The 19,949-nt window shown below is 37.1% G+C and overlaps 1 long non-coding RNA gene across 1 annotated transcript in view; it reads left to right on the top strand.

Annotated features, from left to right (window-relative positions):
* Positions 1–17,579, top strand: part of LOC141744819 (uncharacterized) — a 67,772-nt gene extending 50,193 nt beyond the window's left edge. The window contains exons 2-3 of the long non-coding RNA XR_012587586.1: positions 16,300–16,414; positions 16,760–17,579. This is a non-coding gene — a long non-coding RNA (uncharacterized LOC141744819). The remainder of the gene's footprint in view (positions 1–16,299; positions 16,415–16,759) is intronic.
* Positions 17,580–19,949: the final 2,370 nt, after the last annotated feature.

Here is a 19,949-nt window from a genome sequence, read left to right as displayed (position 1 = left end):
TGACTCTTCTATGTTCTTAGCAATAACCATTATTTTCTCATGAAATTGGGGATACAAGTTTTGGGTCTCTTGATTGTTGCCTTTCCAGTTTTTCTTTGTTTATAGGAAAGTATTGTTCTTTTCAAAATATGCACTCCTTTCATTAAAATATTTGAAGAAGATTTTTAGCAGTGTAAAAAACACCCTCAGCTTATTGATTTCCAATATACTTTCTATCTTTGAAAAACACCATATCTGTGTTTACTTTTGAGTTTATATTTGTTTTCATTGTTCACTTAGGAGTGCATTAAAACCTTCTGTCACTACCAGCTGGAGAATCACAGCTACCTTGTAAAATGCCTTTGTGTTTGAAAATAATTTTTGAAAAGATAGACTATTGAAGAATTAAAATATGCAAGGGATCTTGTTAAGGAAACTATTTCAGTGGGTTTTATTAATAGTTCTGTTGCTCAGTTCCCCCACCCCCTTGCCTCTGTATAGGAATGAGATTGAATTTTCTAGCTTTGGTTACTAAGCTTTCAGCTCCTGCAACTGCAGTTATTAATCAGCTGTCGTGGCACACCATAAAGTGGTTTTAAAAACCATGTTTGCTTTTTAAGCTAATAGTACTAGGAGGTAACGCTGAGAGCGGTGCATAATGCATATATTTTACTGTGCCTGTGATAACGTTGCAGACTTTAGTTTGAATGACTTGTGTTAATTCTCAAAATAAATGTCCAAGAAAATTTGCCAACAAGGCTGATTCTCCCCTCCTCCATTTAGATGACTTAATTTGTGTGCCATAGCCTAATAGATTTGCCATGGCCTCATTTAAAGATTTATTTTATGCCTTTTGATCATTTGCTAATCAGTATTACGGAGTAACAGATAAGAACTCAAGGATTTGCTAGACATTAAAGAATAACTTTGATAAAAGTCCAAATAGAGGGGAAAAATCCATAGAAATTCCTCAAGCGTTGTCTGCCTGTGAATTTATGCTAGTACGATGTTTCTAAGTGCATACAGGCAAAGTTGCTGCCCCTCATGCTTTGAATCAGTGGAGTTTCTCTCCTGCTTGAAGTTTGTGCTCTGCCCTAATGCCTGTTTATTCTAAGTAACATTAAAATACCAGTGGTTTTCCTTGACACTGAATTTATGACTTGTGTCAGGAGTCATAGGAAGCTAAGAAATGAAACAGAGAAAATTCTCTGTTCATCTACAGAGTAGTTTCTGGAAAAAGTGTAGCAGCCAAGCCCTGACATTGCGCCTCTATTGTCCTGCAACAAAAGCCAGTCCCCGACACTTGTGCCTCACATTTGTGGGATCAAAACAAGAGTGATCGTACTTTCTCACTGATTTGAGGTGTGTTGTTTTTTTTTTTTCTGTTTGATGATGAGCTTTCTTAACTTTAGACTGCAAAAGAGACAAGTAAACATGCGTTGCTTACGACGTACTAGGTCTTTGGAAGCTGCTTGCGTGAGCGCCAGTCTCTCTATTAACACACAATTTTTGGAATGAATGTTTAATTGAAAAAAAAAAAGTCTCTTAAGAAAAGCTTTTCTACTCTGTACCTTACTGTCCCAGCTGCTCACTTCTTCAATGTGTTTTATGGGAATGAGGGCACTCTGTGTGCTTGAACACAGTGAGGCATTCTCGTATGATTTAGTGGTAGGAAGAGTGAAGCACACTCAAAGCAAGGGTGTGTGAAAGACAATTGTCTCTGCTATTTTGACTAGTTGAACTATGATGCTGTGATATTTCAAAGCTGTAAATCACTGTTAAAAAGCCACGGACACACCTTTTTTAATGTGTAACTGTTTCTTGCTCATTGAAGGCTCATTTTGGGCAGTTAGGTGTCAAAAGATTCAGTGTATTGCTAATATAGAAATACAGCTCCTAAAAGAAGATTACTGTGTAATGTTCTAATTTCTTTATTAGCTATATATCTTTCATTGCTTATGTTCATTTTCCTATACCTTCTCAATACAATTCCTACTGAACACTCATGAAATTTCCTACTGTCAGTCTTGACGTTAAAACTTATTTAACAGGTTGTGTGTGTTCAAAAACGAATATCCCATTCACTCAAATTCAGATAATAGTGCTGTTGCTGCTTCAAAATGAATCCCAGGAGCCCAGCTGGCAAAAGATACCTAGGGGAGATTAAGTCAGGGTTAAGACTGGCTGATCTAACCACATCCATAGCCACTGAATGACATCCTAGCTCCCTAGCCCTTGGGAGATACTGACAAGTGGATGAGCATAGTACATGTTTTGTGCATGTGATTAAATCAAACCTTTTGATGAGGGTCTTAGCAAACGAATAATAGGAAGAAAAAAGGATCTCTTTCCTTTTACCTCTTGTGTTATTTTAAAATAAGAGTCTCTAGATCTGAAAAGTGTAGTGTAAAAATTAAATTATTATTAAAATGTTTTTTCTTTGGCAATTTATTTCCAAGAATAAAAATTTAGGATAGAGGAGAGAATAATCTCTAATGACAAACGGATAAAAATGAGATCAAGGTCGACTTATCATTAAAAAAAAAAAAATCTATTTGGGGTCTAACTATTAATCTTCAGTGCTCCTAGGCTCTTTTTAGGAATTCGGCTGTTAATGCTACCTAAGCATCAGTGTTTCAGCAGTTCAGAAATGTAGAACTAGGCCTTAGAAATGAAGGTATCAAATGATTCTCAGCCGGGGAATGGGGGTTAAGAACCTGGTGACTGAGAAGCCATTAACAAACCATAACAATACCAGATTGCTGTGTATATTCTGTTGAATATTTTCTGATTTGATTAACACAAGAGATGGAGGTTTTGAGCGTTGTACCCAAATATGAGTGGACAGTTGAAGGGATATAACTTGCTTTGCTAGTGTCTGATTGGATCTACTTTGACTATATGGTTCCTTTTATACGTCTGCATATATTGGTAACATTCATACCTTGCGGTCTGGATCACCTTGAAAATTTTCAGATAATTTTCACCATTGTACTAGCTCCACTATAGCTTAACTGATGCTGGAATCACCATGAGAAGTGAACATATAAGCTGTTGACACTTTTTTAACTATCATGTTTCTTAGATCTGTCTCCAAGTTTCAGTGTGGCACTAGAATTATCTTAATTAATGTACATTGCTTTATGAACTCTGCAGTTGTAGCAATAAAGCTAGTACAGCCTCAGGAGGTTTTTCTACAAAATGTCAGAGATTGAACATGTGTGGGTTTCATGTGTGGTACAGTAAGGGTTGCTTTTTTTAAGTTCCACCCACAGGGGATTTTGCTATTGTTAATGCAGTTAATAATAATCTAATTAATATAGAAGAAACTCAGATGCTTCTTAGAGCAAAACATCTAGAGAAGATTAAAACATCTTTGTCATTCATGCACCTTCAAACAATTTATTTGGGGATTTTCAAAAGCCTGTGTAAACTGAAGAATTCTTGATGTTTCGTTAGTTCTTTGCTCTAAATGCCTTGGTGTAATACTCTAAGTCTCAGAAAACATACTTCTGTTAGCCACCTGTTTATCATCAGAGTGATGGAAGTTTACCTGAAATCATTGACTTCATATACAGAATGTTAAATAAGCCAATCCTGGCATAGTATATAAACACAAGCTACTTTAAATGTCCATCATACTAATAAGACCACATTGAGGTTATTTCTGAAATGATTAACAGGTCGAATTCAGCAACTGTCTCTTTGAGGTGATGACACCTGTGCTCTGGAGAAAGTCAAAATAATGAGTACGTAGATGGTATCCTTGTGTTGGGATTATTCTTCTGTACAAAAACTCTATTCTTGGGGCTAATTGCAATGTGGCGATAAATTATTTCAGATGTCAAAGTAGGATCTAGATCAGAAAGTAATTACGGAATGTTCTCATTCCAGAGCCCTCTAAAGAGGGTGTCCGAAATGCTGGACTGTTTGAATTAGCAGAGTACAATGATTGGAAAACAGCTCAAAGTTGGTGTGTTGTAGCCCAGTGATGAAATATGTCATAGTGATAGAGGTTCATATTTATACCTAAATCTCTTTAGCACTTTTATTCCTACTCCTAAATGTTATTCAAATACTTATTCAAGTATTGCAATCAAAACTTCCTCTGTAAATTCAGAGTAAAAAAAAAGGATACTCAAGGCAACAGTCAAAGGCCAGGCACTATTAATAAGGATAGGTAGCGAATGTTAAAATAGTTTTTGTGCATGTTACTGTGCATTGATTGGAAGGGTCTGTTCTTCTTCTCTTAAAATGGAAAGATTAGCACAATAATTATTTTTAAGGCTTACTAATTATTTGTCACTTAACTGTTACAATAGTTAAGTTACTGACTTAACTGTTGGTTCTCTGATATTCTTCATCGACTTATTGTTTAAAGAGTAAGTCAAGGATACTACAAAAAGTGTATTGTCCAGCTTGATGAACCATCATGCAGAGCTCCAGAAAAAGTATTTTTGTCAAGCTGACTTTATTGGTAACGAATCTTACAATCAGATGCATGATCAGGAGGATGGGGCCAGGCTCTTTTCAGTGGTGCCCAGTGACAGGACAAGAGCTAATGGGCAAAAACTTGATCATAGGAAGTTCCACCTAAACGTGAGGAGGAACTTCTTTACTTTGAGGGTGGCAGAGCACTGGAACAGGCTGCCCAGAGAGGTGGTGGAGTCTCCAACTCTGGAGACATTCAAAACCCGCCTGGACGCGTTCCTGTGCAACCTGCTCTAGGTGACCCTGCTCTGGCAGGGGGGTTGGACTAGATGATCTCCAGAGGTCCCTTCCAACCCTATGGTTATAAGATTCTATGATCTAGATAGAAAAACAACTGTCGTTATAGTATGGTCCCCTTGTGTTGGGAAGGACACAAAATCTACTTCAAAGAAAGACGCACACTAGGGTCACATTGTTTCTCCTAAAGTTCTTATCTTTTTCCCAAAGAAAGACTCGCACTAGGGTCACATTGTTTCTCTTAAAGTTCTTAACTTTCTCCCAGATGTCATGCAAGCAAATGAATTAAACTTCTAAAGGCTGGGAAAGTACAAAATTCCAAGGATGCAGAGAGGAAAAGAAAACAAAGAGTTGGGGGGGTGACACCTTGCAACAGAATGCAGAAGGAGATGTGCTAGGAGAAAAGAATGGCAAGTTTTGATCACAAGGAAGATAAGAAATAATAAAAAAGGACAACCCCACACCTGCATCTTAAAGGAGCCCAGAGGGAAAGAATAGCTTCCAGTAGAGAGGTACTGACTATAGAAAAGGTTTGCCTATAATAAGCAGATAGGGCATTGTCAGAGTAGCTTTGGCTATACGTTATTTCAATCATATCATTCACTGTTCCCCCTAATAAATTAAATTAATGATGGTTGGCTGACATAAGCCTTGCAGCCATAAAACTCAAGACCCCCCCTTAATAGTCAGATGAGGGACTTGCAAGTAGCATGCAGCTCATCTCCATTTTTGACCTTGTGCCTAAACAGAGACCTGCTAAAAGGAGGAGGGGAGTAGGCACTTTGGGACACTAATTCAACTTAATGCTGAGTATGATTGAAACTGTCTCTGTAGGCAGTAAAGTATACACTCCATAAGGTCTAGGAATAATGACATGTTGTAAATTCATTTAATTTTAAAAGCTTGCTCAAAGGTAGAATTACTAGAAGCACTTCAGCTTTAGTGTGGATCTTGGACCTGGATTTTTTTTGTTAAACCTACAGCCTTACCAGGCAGCAGTTACTTAATTACAGCTCTGGCTTTAAACATCCAATAACCTGGATACAGATTGTGTTACCATTGTGGGATCACTCAGAGCAAAAAGCCTGTGAATTGCTTTAGTGGTTTGTCAATTTCCTTTGTAATAAGCTTGGTTTAAGGGAAAAATACAAATTTTTAAAAAATGTACTGTCCTGTGTACTTGCGTCTCTATCGTGTGTAGTCTAAATTCTGCCCATACAAAGCGTGTGCAGGGCAGTAGCAGAAAAATGAAATGTGACCCCTTGTCATAGCGGGCATGTGCTTGCAGCCCTTGTAATTACCCATCTCTATCCAGGCTGAAAAAACCTGTAACCCCAGAGTGAACTCTAGCCCCAGACCTCTACACTAAGAGTAGAGAAATGGCATGCTCCAGGAGCCACTTCAAAGCAACACAATATCAGAATATACTCTCATAGGCTGATTTCCTCCTTAAGGCATGGACATGGGTTCTTAGTTTGTATTGGAAATGTGGTTTTCTACAGATTAATTGTCTTAAAGGGTTCCTCCAGGCTTTACATGGCATTATTATGCTATTTTTTAAAAAACATAACAGTATAATTTACTATTAAAGGCAATTATGTGATCTCTGTCTGAAAACAGTAATTCTTAGAGCCTTCTAGCGCCTTAGATATTGCTAATAATGCTGCATTTCCACTAACAGATCTCTTATCCCATTTCTGCTTTACTCCTGTCTTATGCAAGTCACTCTACACTGTTTTGATTCAGAAACATTAAAATATTTGCTAGTAACTTTGCTTGGGTTTTGGGGTCCATTGTCTTTTTCTACCAGACTGAAGTGGTCATTAACTTTGACTAGTAATAAAAATCGCTTTTCCTCTATATGTGATTAAACCTGTCTGGTTTTTTGCACTTTTCCTAAGCTATTCTGTTCAGGAGTGAAGAGGTTAAGATGTAGCAGTACTGCAATCCTACTTTGGATTTTCTAGTACGATCAGATGTGTGAAATGACATGTTTGTTGCATGACACAGGGAGTGGCCTCACACTAAATAGAAAAATTTGTGTAGCCTGGGCCAAAAGGGGCAGAGTTGCCCTTCTTCCACCAACGGCAGGTCTTTCACTTCCTTCCCTGTGACAGCGGTAACGCTGTTGAGGGTATGAATCTGCTTTTATCAGTACTTCTCTGCAATTCAATTAGGTATTTGCCCCAAGAGAGGTGATGGGACCCTGTAGTTTAAGATCATAGTGGTTTTGGATGGCTCCTTCTGGGGTCCGTTTGCACTTTGGCCTGATCCTTCAGTGAACCGCATTTGCTTGGACTCTTTTGTGATATCGGGGGATGCAATTAACTGCTGAGTTTTCATGATTTTCTCTTTGTGATGATGTTATGAAGCAGCATTGTGTTAATTTCTTGCAAGCAATAATAGAATGACATGGGAAAGTATTTATTATTTACCTGATTTATTTCCGATGAGGCTTCTAATTGGCACTTGCAAAAGCTATTTTTGTTCTAAGAATGCAGAAAAACATAGCATGAATTTTCTTGCAGCCCTTCACAAGCAGACTGTTTGCACTAAATCTGATGTACAGCTGTGATTACATTTCATTGTGAGCTCTTTTAAACAGTGAGCTATATAGTCCAAAGTTTTATGACTGATAAATACTGAAAGTAAAAATCATAGCAGAAAATTCATGGGCAAGTGATAGGTAACTGTACCTACTGTGGTGAGGAGCTGTGGAGATTAGATAACTCAGAATTATACTTATGTGCTTAACCTGTTTCCTGAACAGAGATTAATTTACTCATATACTTTTGCTTTCTAAACATTCGAAGGGAGTGGTATGTCACAATGAATGTAGTTTTAATGGTGGTGAATAAGCCTTTCTACTAAGGAAGGACAAGGAGGCAGCTGTCTCTTAAATGTAGGAGACTCTTCATTAAGGAAACATGGCTGAATGTAATCCAATAGTTCTTTTACTTCTAACACCAACCCCAGATATAAATGCACTGTAGGGAGGTAAGAGGGTACTTATATATTTTTTTTTTAAAAAAATATTTATTTATTTTTACAAAACAGATTAATTTGCTTTACACTAGGGTCTTGTTGTTATACTGATAAGTTTTCCTTAACATATTCTAAATGTAAGATAATTTTGCATGCATTAACAATCATAGAATTCTGAAAGCTGGTATAGAATAAATTCTGTTAGTCTCCTAAACAAAAACAGTGCCTTTCCAATAGCTCGGGAAGGTATTAAGTCCACTCTTGCATTTAAATGGGAGCTATGCTCCTACTCCGATTCATTAGTCTGTCCCTTGCCTGGAAATAACAGTGTATTGGCTGCTTCCTGGGGAAGGCAGTTCTCACCTGTGGAGATAGAGAAGCAATAAGAGATAGATAGGGAGGAGGGGAGCTGGTGTATGTGTCACTCTGTGTCTGCCAAGAAGTAGTTCTGCTTTTCATTAAAGGGTATTTGGAGATTTGCAAGTGCTTCTATTCTCAGCTTCAGAAAAAGAGGAAAAAAATCTTGTGCTCCTCTGTAGGACAAGGTTAACCTAGATTAACCAAGGTTAACCTCACTGCTAGATGAGCAATCTACCACACTCGCTTTGTCCTAAATGTCATAATTAATTGTGTGAATATGATTGCAAAGGTCTTCTAATATTTGGTTTGTTTCTTAAGCAGAAAATCCTTGTTTATCTGTTAAAAATTGGTATCGGTCCCTGTTATTGAGGCCTAACAAGAGTCAATATTGAGCAAGTATTTTTTTGCTGCCTTACTCCTTTTTGGTTTTTTGGTAAGTACACCTACACCATTCCACCGCATGTCTTTCATAGAAGTTACTCAGCAGGGATGTTCAATTCTCTGACCTCTGACAATCCCTTAAACTTGTGTAAAGGCAGAAAAATCTCCTAATATGAATGTTCTTGTGGTGGATTTTTATAGCTGCTACTCTACATGTTTCAAAATGTGGTAAGTTCAGCTCTTAATTCTAAGGAGAGGATCAAGTGACAAGAGAAGAGAACTCTGTACTTAACTCACAGCTACCTTCTGGAATAGTTTTTCCACAGCTTGACATTTCCCTTATTGTAAAGTATATCACTCCCCATGCATTAGGCTCTCTTAATTTCGGAAGCCTGCCGGGATTGACGTTTCGCAAATCCATCTACATGTGTAATCCTTTCCTATTACTGTGATAAATACTTTGACTCTCCTTCTCCAAACTAGAGAAAAATGGAACAATTCTTTTGTAGGGAAGGAAAAATTCTGTCCACAGTCAGAATCGCTCATCTCTTTCTAAACTTTTGAAACTGTGTGACTGAGTAATAGGCATTATATGCAGAACTGAGATAGAATGAGGACTTTTTTTCTTGGGGGGAAAAAAGACCCAGCCTACAAAGTTACAACCCAGAGTATTTTGCTCCAGCTTAAAGGGATTTTAGATCAGGCCTCTAGTGCAACTCTAACATGCAGGCGTTCTGGTCTGGTCATCCCATTGTTGCTACTGGATGTTACAAGTTTTCATCAAATAGTTGACAACATTTATATGTGCCTGGGCTTTTAAATTTGGACTTCAGAGTGGCTTTGATGTAGCTAAGCATGTACAAGTTGCAAACTGGTGTACCACAGTTGTGTGGTAAACAAAGTCCTTACTGTCAGTGCTTACTAATTCATGTTCGTGTAAATATAAACCAAAACCAGTCCAATAGTGACTTGTTGTATATTTGTAAGACCATTTTGTTCAACTGTGCTTTATGCTTTGCATAATTAAAAATTATGCTTTGCATAATTAAAAAATAAAAATATTACAATAACAATTGTAATACTGTATGTTCTAAAACCTCTGTTTTTCTCAGTACTGCTTTCTATAGAGCACATGCTTACATGAACTCTGCCCTAGGCTAAAAATGGCAGAGACATAGCAGACTACTCCATCACCTTTATAACATGATTGCACAGTTAGGATTTCTCCTTAAATAACTTTTCTTTTTGTAGTAAGACATAATAGAATAAAATCTTTAACTACTTAACATTATAAGCTTCTAATTCATGACTAGAGTTCCCAGTGGCTACGATGATATAAATAATAAAAAAAGTAAAGTGTCAAGATGTATGAGACTTGTTTTATTAGCCATGTTAGTTGTGATGTGGACATCAGAGGGACTAATTCCTAATTGAGGTTAGTGGGTTTTAAAAATACTTTTTGTTGGTGGGGTTTTTGTTTTAAGGCTTATATATCCATTTATGTCCAGATAGAGTTTATCTCAGGAACAATTATTTACTTTATTATTTGTGTAGTAGCAGGGGTGCAGCTGGCACCTCACTCTGCTAGGCTCTGGCCAAGCCTATGTTAGAAGAGGATTGGTACTGCAACTAGAGAAATTCACAACCAGAACTGTCAATCTAATTTTTTAAGTATAAGGTTCAGTTGGCCCCTTTCTCCTTGCTGTGTGGCACCAATACCTCATGTACTTGCCGTGTGACCTGTGGCATGCTAGTTGGGGAGAAGTAGATGGTTCCAGAAGGAAGGCCTTCCAAGCCAGCTAAGTTAGAGCTTTCTAGAGAACTCTAAAATGTAAAGGATCTCATTGCAGGACATGTTTGCTGGACGCAGTCTACCACCATGGTACCTCCACTGTCCTGTGACCTGGTTCAACCAGGTATGTCTATTTCCAGTTGCTTGCCCTTACATGGGAAGTCTTTTGTGTTGGAATTGATGTAGACGTGGAAGGCACCAGCACATGATAAGGAGTGATTCAGGTTTTGGGACACTAATCTAGCACGTATGACATTTAGATGCAATTCTTTGTGCTGTCACATATGTTATTAAGAATGTATTCAGGCTGTTAATGCCTCTGTTTCTCTGCTTACAATATTAGCAATGCCTTGCTTATATGGCTAGAGTGAAGTTAAGCAAATTAAATGGATCATATGTTTTGGATGTCCTTATGAGGACCATGTAAACAGCAAAAATGCAGATGATGTCCCAAATGTCTATGGAAAAAAGGGGCAATGTATTATTGCACAATTGCCAACATCTAGTGTCCTGTACACTTGAACAGTCTGCCTGTACTATAGAGTCTTCCCAGATTTTGCTTGTGTGCTGGCTTATATGAATGTGCAGCTGTAAAAATACAGATTATTTTTTTTTTTAGATTTCTGTTTTTACCTGTATTAACATTTTATGAAACAAAATTTTAAAGTTAGTAATTTGGGGGGGGATGCAAATTTTTGCTAGAAGATGAAACATTCCTTTTTTTTCTTAGGAGATGTTATAAACCAAAGAAAATACGAGATAAATGAAGATATAATTTTATACTGACAGTGTACAATGCTCTCACCAAAAGGTGACGCTTCTTTACTCAACCTCCTATGCCTCAAACTGACGGTAATTTGGATTACCGTAATAAAGGGGACCATGAAGAATATTAGAATGAAGCTTGTGCTAAAATATGCCTAAGTTTTATAGATCAGACCTAGCACTTTGAATACCCTTTTGGAATGAGAAGAGTCCTGTAATATATAAAACATCATCTTAAATGCCCTTTGGGGAGAGAATACGCTTGGATGTTTTGGTTTTGATTTTGATTTCTGTAAGGCAAAATACTATGGGCAAATACAGACTCTGAACTGGGAAATAAACTGGGAAACTGAACTCTGGGACATAAAACTGTACTACTTGGTCAAAAACTGGTTTTGCTTTTTGTATCCCCTTGCCCCCACATTACACTTTATCAGATTCTGGTGAGAATGTTCTCCTGAAACTTCTCTTGACTCATGAAGTGGGAAGTAAAGATTTCACAATCAAGATGTAGCTTTATCAAAAAATAATTATTCAACTCGAGGTTCCAGATGTTTTTCATGCAGGGGTTAAACTTTATAGTAAGTTTGGCTGTGAATTTGGGCACTGTAGACTAATGGGATTTCATTTCATGTGCACAGTGACATAGGCTGTAAGTGAGCCTGAAGCAGCCTAGCTGATGGATGATTTTTCTTCCTAAGGTGGCACATTGCCACTGGTGACAGATCTCCTTAGCGTGGTGGCAGGTGCGATGTTCTTACAAAAGGCCTTGTAATACCTTCTCTGTCTGGCTGAAAAGGGATGGGTATGTCCATGTTGTCAAGTCTTGCGATTTCTAGTATGAGTCCCATGACAGTTATGTTTTTTTAAACTATAATTTATACTATATAGAATTTTCTTTTTAACAGGCACTGGATTTCCTTCTAAAGTACAACTAATGTCTGGAGCCATTTATTTCTCTGTATATTTTATTTGCTATTAGTGTTATCCAATTGGCTGGCGTAGTCACAAAATAGGCAGGAAGACAGAGTAAAGCCAGGAAACAGTGGCCTAATTTTGCAATAGCCTGAATCCCTTGCCTCCATCTTTTAGGACTACCCTGAACTTGCAGCATGGCATCAAAAGGTATATTCATACTTTCTGAAAAATTATGCCCTTTTTAAAGGTGAAAAAATTAAATTTCTTTCTCCCTGGAGTTTGTTGGAAAGAGTACTTCTAAAAGGTCTTCAGACACTACTTAAAATGTCATGGCACTTTAAAAACAAAAACACACCCCTCTTCCCTGAAACCAAAACCAATCAGCCGAAAATCCCCCCAGATTTCTTGCCTTTTTGCTAATTTAGGCATATTCACATTGGCCGTTTTCCCTGATAATAGCTATGGTTGCCAGTATTTTCTGGAATAAGGACGCTAAACTGTAAAAAATGCCACTAGCTTTACTACAGCAGGCAAATTCCAGCTTCCCATCTCTCTGTCTGTCTTTAATACTAGCTGCTGATAGCTGAATTTCCACTTGTGGTAGCTGGAGTAGTTTTGGCTTTTTATTAAAACACTGAGGCTCTAGATTTCATGGTGTGTCTGAGTAAACCTCTATCCAAACATAGAAAACGTAATCCTGGTTTTCACATTCTATTCTGTATTGAACACAAGGTAAACATAATTTTCCTTGTTGCTAACTATTGGGCAGAGAGAATACCAAATGTGGTTAGTAATTTAAAGCTAATGTAGAAGTATTAGTTGTAACTTCTAAGATGTGTAGCTGTACACATTCAGCTTGAAGATGCGCTAACGCTTTTTCAAGGAGTGTTTTTTGCATGTCCTTAGATAATGTGATAGTGAGGGGTTCTACCCATTTGCTGATGTATTGGATTTGAGCCTTATGGATATCCCTGTGTATTTTCTGGGGCATTCTGCTGACCAAAGGAGTGTGATCTGTATGTGGATTTCTATTTTTAGAGGCTACACAAACCTTGTTGCATGTAAAACATAAAGAAAATATGAAGAAAAAGTAGTTGGCATGGTTGAGAACAGAACAACTGGAGTAAAAGTTGAGATAAAGGTGTAACGTGAGAAAGCTTGGTATAGGAAAAGGTAAAGGATGAGAAACTAAATTGAAATAGGAAGAGGAAGAGAAGAACTGAGATAAGAGTAGCAAAGGGACAACTAGGATATAGGAAAAAAGTTATGGTAGAGAATGAACATCTAAAAGACCAAAATATCATGTTTGTGCCCAGCGCTACTATTCATAGCCCTGAACAGAGAGCAGGCAGGACAGCAGCGTGGTGACATGAATTCAGTTGCAATATTTAAACAGTTGAGCCTTCTACTTCTCTGGTACAGGAACTGATCCACCCCATACACAATTTCTTAAAACTTGAATACTAGTAGTCCTAAAACTTATTAAGCAGAAAGAACAGGCTTTAGAATTCATACTTGGTGGGGTGCTATTGTTCCAGTTCATGCTCTTATAAGTTGTTTTCTAAGTATAGTTTGGAGAAGCATAGAGCCATGCAAACTATATACAAATATTTGTATTTGTAAAAGATATATATAAATTTTTTTTTTTTTTTTGAAAACTGACTTCCTGCTTCACTCCTATTTTTCTCTTGCCTTTCTGATAAGCAGCTGTTTGAATATGTCTTCTCAAGCTGCTTTGTAAAGACTCAGGAATCAAACTAGTTACTTCTGTTATTTAAAATTAGTTCCTCTGACACACATAAGGCATTCGTCAGTGTTCGGTAAGTGTCGCTGTTGTAACAGAAAAGTAAAAATAAACAGTTCATTTGTAGTTTTAAGACCATACTCTGAGATACTGATCTGTAGTAACTGAATATGAGTTTGCAATTAAAATCAACTATTCTAACTCTGTATTTCTAGCTGGAAACAATCTGTCATGATTAAATTGATTTCTTTGAACTGCTATTTACAGTTAAGATGAAGATTTTTAACAATTACATTTACAGTGCAAATCATAAATGTGATTTATGGCTTAAATGGTTAATTTACTGCAGTTGATGGTGCGCTTTTACTGTCAATTACCCAACTGTAAATTTACAGGACTTCAAATTTGTTTTCATATTGCACCTCAGCACTGAGAGAAGGAAGCTCAGCCACAAACAAATCAAACAGGCAGATCTTGGGACAAAGACTGTGTTTCCTGCCATGAGAAATCTGGAGGCACTTTCCTAATTGAAGGCTTCAATTATTTCAGCCTGCTAGCCGCCTTTGATATTGCCTGCAAGGTGATTTCTCTACTAGACAGTGGACATCTTGTAGCAGTGTGCGCTCAAAAAGGAGCATGCTCCATAACCACTCTTTTCTCATAAGCAGTCTACTGAATAAGAATATAGTATTGAGAAAGACTTTCTGATTGCCTCACCAACTAGCTGCCTATTAATTTCAAGCAATTGTATAGTGGACAGTTAGTTGAGAGGAATCCATATAACTTGTGTACGTATATGTATATAAAATACACAGTTTCCATAAGACATGACATTACTGAATACTTTATAAAGATGTTAAATATGTATCTGTGTGTACAAGACATAGAAAGCCAACAGGATAGATCAGTGACCCTGTAGTGACAATGGATGTGTTAATGAACTTATTAGATGATTCTCTGGACTGTAGCACTAAAAAAGTAAGAATAAGCAAAAAAAAAAACCCAAACCAACCAACCAAACAAAAAAAAAACAAACAAAAAAACCAAAACAAAAAAACCAACCCACCCCCAAAACAAACAAAACATACCGATCCCCCAACCACCCCCCGCCCCAAACCAAACCCAAACAAAAAACCTCCAACACTGAAACCCAACTCACAAACCAGCTCTGCAGCAGTCTTTGCAAACCTAATCTGCACAAAGGATTTCAGCCAGAAACCTGGTGATAAGTTAAATTATAGCTATAAGAGGAATATGCATCTGCAGCATGTTAGTGTCATTAAATCATTGGTACCCATATTGTTTCTCTTGAGCTGAATGCAATTTCCTTTTGTTCACAGGAAGATGTTTTCTTCTGGTTTCTTTTACACAGAATCAAAATTATGTATTGACTGGGAAAAGCGTGTCCCCTCCAGGCTTCTGTAGGTAGCCAGTAATGTCCTGATGTACAGCATTCGTAAGTGCAATTCTCATGAAAAGAAACAGTGATCTAATTTCACTTTAGGCTCTCTCTATAGGAGGTTACATCAGATACATGCGGATTCAAATATCAAGTTTCTGTCCATGAAATTTTCCTGCACTTGTCACTTGGTCTCTCATAAATTTATTGAGCTTCAACTTCAAAGTAACGTTAGATTTCTTGTACTACTTACTCTGAAAGTGTCCTCTTGCAGGACTAGTTAGAATAAAATTCATGACTAAAGTATATCCCTTTGATCCTTAACCTGTCTTAAGCAGTTTTTATCCCTCCTTAATATTTATTTCTAAATAACTTCTGAAGTCAGATATTCTTTCTCAGCATTTATTTTGCTAGCAAAATAAAGGTGTCCTCTTCTAATATCTCTTTGCAGACATTCCATTTTTCTAATCACTGTAATATATCCTGTTTGAATTTGTTCCCATTTAAATTCATTGTTCTTGCATATATATGATGAGAATTGTATATGGCATTTTAAGTAACATCTTACGGAAGATTTGTAAAATAGCTCTCATTTTATAGATCCTAAAGTTAGAGTATCAACCTGCATATCTCAGAGCCAACTTTATTCCCAGGTTGCAGCTAAATATATAACACAGGATCAATCCTAAAGTCTTAGGTAGCATCTAGTAATCTGTTGTGTTTAATTGTTGAATATGAATGGATATTCTTGGAAGTGGTGCAGAGATGGTGGCAATATAGATTACATGCAGCTGTATAGGCTTTAGGTCTCTGTTCTCTATGCTATGATGGATGGTGGCTTAGTGAAAATATTCAGAAATTTTAGCAGAGGTTTTTCTTGTTCTCAGTCTTGGATGTATCTGGCATACTTTTATAAAAAGGGGTCAGTCTGTCACTTTGTCTTTCAACTTTGGGGGCATGTAATAGTCAGGAGGGATCCCTGCTTATTTATTTTTGCCAATAGTATTTTTGTTTGAATGTATGTTGCAAAATTTATTGTACTTGGGAACTGCTTCCCTGAAATCCAGTTGCCCAGCATAATAAGAATTCGTTTACCTTCAGTACAACCTGCAGACTTTGTCTACTTAGCTTTTCCATTTAAGTAACACTGTTTTCAAGACACCCATACAATGTCACTCCCTTCTACATACTGTAGAAAGCAGCCCTGTCTGTAAATATTTTCATTATTGTGGTACTATTGTTTTCTAGGTGGCTGGGTGGAGGTGACTTCTGTGTGAAAATGGAGGTACCAATAAACTTTTATCCTGGGGGTGAAACGCTGAGCAAGTTTTAAGAAGCAGATTTCTGTATTTGTTCTATAAAGGTAAGGGTAAGGAATATCCACTTCAGCCCTATTGGCACACACAAGTATGTAGGTATACATAATCATATGTTATATACTCATGTACAACTGGTGGTCTATCTTCGGAATTTATAATAATTGCATTATATTACCCTTTCACACTCCTCAGAATGCGGTAGGCTGTGACAATTGTCAAGTGAGGGCTCTTTGGCTACCGCAGTGTGTGATTCATGGGTCACTGATACAGTCAAAAATAAAAACAAAAATTGATGTTTGCCTTTTTAAGATGACCTGAAAGCTAGAATTTTGGAACTCTGTTTTCTTTGGCTATTTCTTATGTTTTCTTTCATTTCATTGATGTTTCAGACACAATGTTCGAATTGGGAATTCCTAACAGCACTGGAATTAGGAACTTCCATCAGTTCCTGAACTGTGAAGCCATATGCTCGGTCCCTTTTTAAAGGCAGCTGTTACCTCAAATACATGAATTCTGGATTTGTTACCCCTTCCTATTACTCAAGCAAGGTTAAGAATGCTGCCATTAATGTTTTAGTGCCTCATTTTATCCATCTGTAATAAGATACTAAAAGTTTCTGATTTAACAAGGATGTTGTCAGTTTTAATCCATTACTGTTTATAAAATATTTGTATCATCTTAAATGCAAGTAGCTAATCAGTGCTAAGTGTTAACAAGCATGAGCGCTCTGGAATGCTCTAGTACTGAACTCCAAGTATGAGCAATGCAGTCTTTTCATTACATGAATTTTGAAGGAAACAGTTTACCTGGAATTACAGCATGTTAAAATTTTTGAATGTTAGCGGAAAGACTAATTTCCTTGCAAACACAAAGTTTTGTTGTGACAGCATGAAGTTTTATACTCAGTCACAGGAGTAGAGCCTGAAAAGAATGCAAAGACATGGAAAGCCTGAAGGCTTAGATCTCACCTAGTGAAAAGATACAAGAGCTTAGAGCTTAGTTATTCAGAATATGAGTAACTGCGCAGGGGATAGTGTAGCAGCCTTCACTTCAGCATCTACCTGATTTGAAGTTTCTTTGCACAGTAAGGCAGCGTGAAGGGCTCCTTAGGGATATATGAGAATCTGGCCCTCCAGTACTTTCAGCAGATCTATCTTTTTGACTGAAGTCATTTCATAACATAGAAAAGCAGTGTCTTTATTAAAAAAAAAAAAGCTACATGATAAATGCACAAGTAATTAATATGGATACTTTTTCATTACTGTCATTGCTGCTGTGGCTTTTAACAGTTTTACCTGTGACAAGACACTTTTAAACTATAATTTCATCATGATTTAGAAAATGCAAATCAATCAGCACTTAATTAAACTATTTTTATAAATTAAAAGTCATGTAGAAATGTGATTCTATCCAGATGTGGAAGGAACATGTAGTTTCAATGTATTTAGATAATTTCAGTTATGTCATGGTGAAATGGACTGTATTGGCATGGATGTGAAGAAAATTAGCTTTGCCCTGGACTCGGTGTGTGACTTAAACTATACTGGTTCAATGGATTGTTATGCCTGTTGCTCAGGATCCTATGACAACAACAGGAAGACTTCTTTCAAAGCAATTGCTTTGAAAATATCCTTCTGTCATCTGATCTGTGGCTCCTTTAAAAATGGATTGCATTGTCTTTTGGGCAGACCGTAGGTGTGTTCTGCAGATGCAATTTTTTAAAATGCTTCAGCTAATTATTTGTGTTGTTATCATCAGCACAGAATTGGAATGCACAAATTAAGGCTCCCTACCACCCTGACTATTTCAGAGTTTATGGTCGGGTTTATCTTAGTTGTTTTTAAGTCCTGTAGAAACATCTTGGGAGTTTTGCTATTGATTTCTGTGACACACAGGCTGTGGCTGTGCAATCTTTTTTCTATTTCTTCAACTGCAAAACCTTCAATCTGGAACCTGTAGGAGGTTCTTGTTAGAATCTCAGTAGTAACATATCACCCTTATTAACGAGCTGTTCATAAATTATACTCCTAAAGGCATTTACATGTGAGCATACGTATCAATGTTCGGATGAGGATTTTCTTAGGCAGATTGCTGCCTATTCAGTGAATCAGGAGGCACTACAAAAGCAGATAGACGCTGGAACAATAGACTATTTATATCCCTCTGATTCCAGCAGAGCTCTGTTAAATGATGTTTGTTTGTTTCTTTGTTCCTTTCTTCTCTATATAGCTCTTTAGTCTCTTGTTTGAATGAAGGTGTTTGGCTGTGTAATATTTTATTCTGTGAATTTCAGGTGATGGAAAATAGGGACTGGGTGGCTGGCTGGCAGTATTAGACAGTTTACAGCAGGTGGCACTATTTGGTGACTTTTGCTTAAAGCAGTGTTTATTATTTCAATACATATGAATATGTTGATATATGATCACTTTTATATTGGCTTTTTATGGAAACATTAAATAAGGTATGTAATCTGAAGAAGTATATACATAAGTGTCCTTTCTTCTAATGAATAGTAACAACTCTAGTGTACTTTCCTAAACAGATTAAATGTGGCTGTTAAAGGCTGTTCTGTGGTGTTAATAATGAATGAGACTTATTTTACTAATTTTTGGAGTGATGCTTGGACTAGGTATGATCGACTAGTGTGAAAAATTCTGGAGGAGTAATATTTAACTCCTGTGTAGTGAGGATTAAGTATTTTTAAAGGGCTTTTTTAACATGCAGCTCTATTTTAACGTCCTCTTTACATTTCTCATCATGTCATAAGAGGTAAAGAAAAACCTGGTGTTGTTTATGTGATACCTCTGTTTATGGTGGAAGGGAGATTTGTTGTTGCTTTGCTCTTCCAGTGTAGTAACTTACACAATAAATGCATGTTCCATTAAACACACTGATTAAATAAATGTGTCTTAGGTGCATGCACATATGCACACGTTTTTAAAGTCACAGTCTACTCTTGCAGTAGTTTTGCGGTGGGGAGACTTCTTCAAGTCACCTGACTAACATGGGTGTCATTAAAACCAGAATTCAGCTGATTAGTTTTATGCAAGTAAAATATAAATACCCTTCTCATTTTATTTCATATTTAGTGTGACTGTTTAACAGCTGTAGCTAGCCTAAACGTGTCTGAAATGCTACAGATAAATTGTTTCTCTCTTTTGGAAAAAAACCAAAACCACAACAAAACAACAACAAAAAAACCCCCCAAAAATCAAAACCACAAATGGGGGTGGGGGGAGAGGGACGGGGGGGAGGAGAAAGAAGTTTGCCAGCAAGCACTGGTTTCTGCCACTGCTCCTTTCCCAATGTAACAGAGTTATTTTTAGCAGTGGAAAGTGCAAAACATGTTTAAGAGAAATAGGCTGGAAAATGCGACATGCATAACCCATCTTTGTGGGTGGATGAGGTTTATCTATCAGGGTTGCTCTGTTCGGTCTCATTTGCATCCTCTTGCTGAGTGCCATGCTCTTTTGAATTACAGATGTGTTTTGTGGCTTAGAAACCCTATCCAAGCATAACTCCACATGACTGAAAAATATATTTAAATGATATAACATATAAGCTAGTGATGTTATTAAA

This window comes from Larus michahellis, chromosome 6, assembly GCF_964199755.1.
Source record: "Larus michahellis chromosome 6, bLarMic1.1, whole genome shotgun sequence".
Lineage (NCBI taxonomy): Eukaryota > Metazoa > Chordata > Aves > Charadriiformes > Laridae > Larus > Larus michahellis.
Note: the sequence above shows the minus strand (reverse complement) of the source record. Positions and strands in the feature narration are given on the sequence as shown.